This window comes from Sapajus apella, unplaced genomic scaffold (genome assembly GCF_009761245.1).
Source record: "Sapajus apella isolate SASKATOON/1434 unplaced genomic scaffold, GSC_monkey_1.0 scaffold37, whole genome shotgun sequence".
In the NCBI taxonomy this organism is placed as follows: Eukaryota; Metazoa; Chordata; class Mammalia; order Primates; family Cebidae; genus Sapajus; species Sapajus apella.
Genome location: NW_022436977.1, coordinates 21,589,542 through 21,596,070, shown reverse-complemented (window position 1 = coordinate 21,596,070; position 6,529 = coordinate 21,589,542).

Sequence of the window (6,529 nt, the reverse complement as noted above, 5' to 3'; positions counted from 1 at the left end):
AGCGAAGAAGGAAGCTCCTGCCCCTCCTAAAGCCGAAGCCAAAGCGAAGGCTTTAAAGGCCAAGAAGGCAGTGTTGAAAGGTGTCCACAGCCACAAAAAAAAAGAAGATCCGCACGTCACCCACCTTCCAGCGGCCCAAGACACTGCGACTTCGGAGGCAGCCCAAATATCCTCGGAAGAGTGCCCCCAGGAGAAACAAACTGGACCACTATGCTATCATCAAGCTTCTGCTGATCACTGAGTCTGCCATAAAGAAGATAGAAGATAACAACACACTTGTGTTCATTGTGGATGTTAAAGCCAACAAGCACCAGATCAAACAGGCTTGATCGGTTTGATTCGGCCTGGAGAGAAGAAGGCATATGTTTGACTGGCTCCTGATTACGATGCTTTGGATGTTGCCAACAAAATTGGGATCATCTAAACTGAGTCCAGCTGGCTAATTCTAAATATATGTATATCTTTTCACCATTAAAAAAAAAAAAAAAGAAAAAGAAAAAGAGTCATGAAGAAAGGTTTGCACAGCCCATCAGGACCCAGAGAGCTTTGCATCTTGAAGAAAAAGCACATTGAAATGGTAAATTATTAGTACTGCTGATTAAAAATGAAGTTGACAAAGTTTCCAGTGACAAGGAGAAATGCCTGTAATGTGATATTAACTGAGGGGAAAAAGTAGGATAGGAAAACAGTGCAGCTGTTCTCACTCATATGTGGGACCTGAAGAAGTTGAGATCATAGAAGCAGAGAGCAGAATAATGGTGCTTAGAGGCTGGGAAGGTTGGTGGGAGCAGGGTTAGGGAGAAGTTGGTTAAGGGATATGAAATTGCAGCTAGATAGGAAAACTAGGTTCTAATGTTCTATAGCACTGCAGGGTGACTGTATTTAATAAGAATTTATTGTATATTTTCAAATAGCTGAAGAGAAGATTTTGAGAGTTCCCAACACAAATAATCAATGTTAGAGATGATGGATAAGCTGATCACCGTGATTTGATTATTATACATTGCATACACGTATCAAAATACATCAGAATATCACTCTGTACCTCATTAATATGTACAATATTACATGTCAATTAAAAATAAAATAATTTTTTAAAAAACAGTGCAGTTTAACAGTGTAAAAAATATTATGCAGATAGACTCATTTTTAAAAGATGGAAGAAAATGTAACAAACTGTGGTTGTCTAAGAGCAGTGAGATTGTGAATGTGTTTTCTTTTTTATATTGTACTGAATTAAAAAAAAAATTCCACAGTGGGAGTGTAAGATGTTTTTAATTAGAGAGAAAAAAACCTTCTTTTTTTTTTAAAGAGAAAGCAAGAAAGGAATAGGAAGATCATGGCAAGAGATCCAGACATGTGTCTGCGTGCTTCCCACATTCAAAGTTTAAAGAGAGAAATGCCCATTCAACACTCCTGGAGCAAGAACTTAGTTTGGTCAAAGAATAAGTGCTGCAGACAGAAACAACTTAAAGCTATTTACACGTTTACTAATTATTGTCAAACCTGTGTAATAGCTCCCTATTTCCCCGAGTTAATCTGTGTGATTCATTCATCACAAATTCCTACACCTGTTGTAACCAAAGCTTTTGGTCACATCCTCTGCCTTTTAAAATATGTTTTAATATGTTGATCATTCATTAAATGACCATCAGGTGAACACATTAAACTCACTCATTACCCGGTGTTCACTGGGCACCCTGTGGGCTTTATTTTGTCAAAATTGCTGTACTTTGGCTCAGAAAAATACCTGATTACTGGTGCCAAGAATCTTTTAAAGTGGGAACATATGCTCTTTTGAGGAAGGCAGATTTTTTAAAAACAAATTTTTTTGTAATAAGAGTTCTAATTCATAAATTAAAGATTCCTTTCTGAACACAGATTTTTAAAAAATTATTTAGATGGAGTATTGCTCTGTCACCCAGGCTGGAGTGCAGTGGCATGATCTCTGCTCACTGTAGCTCTGCCTCTGGAATTCAAGCAATTCTCCTGCCTCAGACTCTCAAATAGCTGGGACCACAGGTGTGTGCCACCACACCCAGCTAATTTTTGTATTTTTAGTAGAGATCGGGTTTTACCATGTTGGCCAGGCTGGTCTAGAACTTCTGACCTCAAGTGATCTGCCCACCTTGGCCTCCGAAAGTGCTGGGATTACAGACATGAGCCACTGAACCTGGCCTCTGAACATCGAATTTTTTAAATGGTAGAGAAGGGTATACATTTTGGTAAATCTCATTCCCGTTTTTATCTCTGAACACAGATGGTTTTTTTCCCTAGCTGCAGTCATATTGTAATTTGAAGACAGGATTTTTTTTTTTTGAGAACTTCTATATAAAACAATTTGCCATCCTACTTAAAAATATAGCTTTATTGATGTAATAAATTTTGCCCTGTGAAAACAAGCTTTCACACCTCATTTATTATCTATTTATTTCAACCTTTCAGTTTTTATTTGAGGGCTTAGATGGGAAGGGATTTCTCCACGTCAAAAATAAAAGTAACCACAATATCATTATCCAGGTTAACTGCAGAAATTCCATTTGGTCAATCCTAAGGGCCTCATCATAGGGCTGAGTATCTGAATTTCCACTTTTACTTTCTTTCCATCCTTTCTTCATTCAGTTTACAAGTCTTGAATGACTGTAATGTTGAAGGCATCATATTAGATGTTTTAAGGCACACAAAGTATGAGCTGATCTTTAACCCCAAGCAACTTAGACTCTATTGGTGGAAATAAGAAACACACGGAGACAGCTGGGTGCAGTGGCTCATGCTTGTAATCCCAGCACTTTGGGAGGCTGAAGCGGGCAGATCCTTGAGGCCAGGAGTTCAAGACCAGCCTGGCCAATATGGTAAAACCCCATCTCTACTAAAAATACAAAAATTAGCTAGGTGTGATGACGGATGCCTGTAGACCCAGCTACTTGGGAGGTTGAGGCATGAGAATCGCTTCAACCCAGGAGCTGCAGGTTACAGTGAGCCAAGATGATGCCACTGCACTCCAGCCTGGGCGACAGAGTGAGACTCTGTCTCAAAACACACACACACACACACACACACGCTCACATGCACTCTACAAAGAAAACTGCCCTGAGTGGCATGCTCAAAATGTCAGAGGAGTTCTAAGGAGGAGCTCCAGAAAGCAATTGTGATCTGTGATGTGCCCCTGGAGGATGAAGAGGATTTCAGAGAAGAGAGATGGAGTAAGAAAGGCATTCCAGGCCAAAGGCACATAGGAGAAAGGAAAATGGGGACTGTGGGTAACACCCACCATGGGCACCGAGGAAGGAGAACCGTGCAGACCCCAGGCACAATTAGTGCCTGAAGTATAACTCGCTGCTTACTTATATATAGCTTATATATATAATCATACTTAGTCCCATATAATCGTTCTATATAATCATATGATAACTTACTGTTTACTATATCTAGCTTATATATATATATAATCATACTTGGTCTCATAAAATCTTTCTATATAATCATATAGGTATTTTAGTCAGAGCTGTACCTACACATTTAGTGCTGATTTATATAATCCTTCTATATAACCATATAGTAGTTTGTAGTAGGAGGAATGCCTAGAGCAGTCACAGAACAGAAGTAGTACATGGGAGAACAGCCAGACCAGGACAAGAACCAAAGACCCAGGCTGTGGCATCCCTGCCTGAAAGGGCATATGCTGTATGGCAGGCTTGGTGCAAGAGCCTTCCTCCTGATAAAGGAGTTGTAGTATCTTGCATCCAGTTCCTGTGGAAAGTAGGCCTCAGGCCTGAGATCCTGCAAATAACCAAGGGAGAAGAACCCCTCTGGTGTGACCAGTCATGGCAGCTGTACACCCTGTCAGTCTTTTCTCAATTCTGTGCTAGCTCAAATCATCCTCCTATAAATATCTTAAGAGAAGAGCACAAGTCTGTCAGCTCCCACTACGTTGACTTACAGTATCTTTCTATTAGAAATCCTTTGAAGTCTCCAGCCCCCAGATAAGAAGTGTTGCACACGACACCTGTTGCATACAGCCCACCTCCTTGCCTTGGTGACCTAGTGGGGGTGGACCCCTTTTCTGTATACGACCCTCTACTACTGCACACAGTATGGCCCCCACTGCGCACGGCCCACCTCTCTGCCCAGGTGACATAATAGGGTGGCACCCTCGCTTGTGACTCACGTGATTATGTATGGCCTATCACTAAGCCTATAGATGATGACCTCACTTACGACCCTTCCCCCTACTTGTACCTAATAAATACAGACGCTTCTGCGTGTTCAGGGCCTCGCCTGTCTTGGCTACTAGGTGGTGTGGCCCCCCCGAGTTCAGATGCTCGTCACCAGTTCTTCAGTGTCCTGTCTCTTTACTTCTCGGATCCTGCACCTCGGCACAGCATAAGGGACACCCCACGACCCTGTGGGGCCCAACAGCCTTACAGGTACAGCTAGGGCTTCATCTGAAACTGGAAGATGACTGCCTGCAGCAACTCACTTTGTAAATCAAAAACTCACTTTATAAAGCAATTGTTTTCAATGGAGAGAAAAACTGTCAGAGGCTTGAGAGATTCAGACGTGCAATATCAATGCTGTTTTTCCTACACTGCTTTCAGACATTAGAGTTTAATAGTTATGAGTAATTGTTTTAAAACCTAAACATCACTGATCAAATCGATTTTTATTACCCCTACCTTTTTCACACCACCACCCTCCTTTGGCATCTTATATATTAGTCATCCCTATCTGCCATTCTAGCTAAACAGCTCTATTGGACAACTAATTTTTTAATAAAGTTATGATTAATTGATTAAGTTATGATCAATACCCCTCATATTATAAATCATGTTTTTTAATTGATCACCTTATATGCTATTTGCTCTAAATTTTCCCTATAACAAAAACACCTGATATAGACAAGTTTTAAATTTAGCTTCCAGAACAAAGAGGGTCTTGTACTATAGAATCATCTCTGTGTTGATAGTAGACCAAGCTCTGCTGAGTTCATGAGTCCCCAGATTTGTTGAGCAACAGGACAGTGTGCTCTGAGAACCTTTAAAATAAATATAGACATATTATAATCATTTCCTGGTTCCACACCCTCATGTGTGTCTACTAGCTTCTCCACTTGAAGATCCAGCAGTCACTTGAAATTCAACACATTAACTTCACCCACCCATCCCCAGTTTATTTTATGCTTTACCTATCCCTGTAAATATTACAAAACTGCATTAGTTGTTTAGAACGTCTATTTGAAGGATGTGTGGCTAGATGGACAGAACACAGATTTCTGGATTAGAGAATCTGGTTGAAGGTTGTTCTGATCCTCTGAGCTTTAGTACTTTAATTTTGCCTTAAGCAAGTTTTTCTCCCTGAGTTTCAATTTCCCTTCATATAAAGTGGGGTTAACAGCAAAGCCTACTTCACAGCCTTGCTTTTGATAATCAAATAGATGTTTGTGAGAGCATGTAGAAGCCTTAAAGTGGTAAAAAGCCACTTGCGTTAGTAATAATGGTAACATTTATGATCCTTCAGAATGTGAGATTCCTGGTGAGTAAAATAACTTATGTCAAGTCTTGCTGCTAAGCTACCCAAGGAGACATTCATAACTGGGGAGAATTTGTCATAGTCCAGAGTCCAGCCTCATTCTCATTCATTCTTTTCAGTGCTCCTGGCTTGATTATTCTTAGTGCAGTGAAAACATCGTATTTGACCTAAACTGATTGGGTCATGCCCCTTCTTAAAATTTACCAATAGCTTGCATCACTCCAGAGTCCAGAATCTTCCCATGGTCCACAGGTTCTGCCACCTTATTTTACCCTGCCCATTTCTCCAGCCACATCACCTGCAATTCTTCCTCTCACTAGCTTGCTGATCTTTTGTTTTCCCAGTTACCAAATTCTCAAATTAATGTCTTTCCCCAACCCATCCCTTGTCCTGGCCATTCTTCTGCCCTCTCTTCAAACTCAGCTGAAATGTCACTTCCTCACAGACACATTTCCTAGCTAGCAAAGGTAACCCATATTTCCTCTGTTGGAGCACTGCAATTCTCCTTCACAATACTCATCAGACTCTAAACAGTCATTTGTATCGCTTGTCTTCCCCATCAGATTCCCTGTCTTCTGTGTGTCACTCAGATGATCCCACCTGAACAGGCGAAGCCATCTAGAAAATAAAGCTGACTTTCTAGGCTACCTGAATAATGTGACCACCAATCCTTCCCCTATGAAATGAGCTGGAAGTTTAGTATTTCCCAGGGTCCACTCCCTAGAAGTTCTAGAGAATCCCCATGGTAGCTTACTTTCCTCCGCAAATCAGTTCTGCTTTCACACCAGCTGGTGCCTGCTTGGGGAATGAAAACTCAGGAGCACTCTTCAAGGCTAGGTTGACTAAGCTTTACCAGGCTAGACGTCCTTGACCACAAGTCTGGGAGGATTACAGAGACCTTCAGCTATATAGCCAGGAGGGTGAGGCAGGAGGGTTAGTGAGATCAGCTGTACCCTCCACCTAGATCATCTCCTGAGCCCCTGCTGTTGAGCCTTGGGTT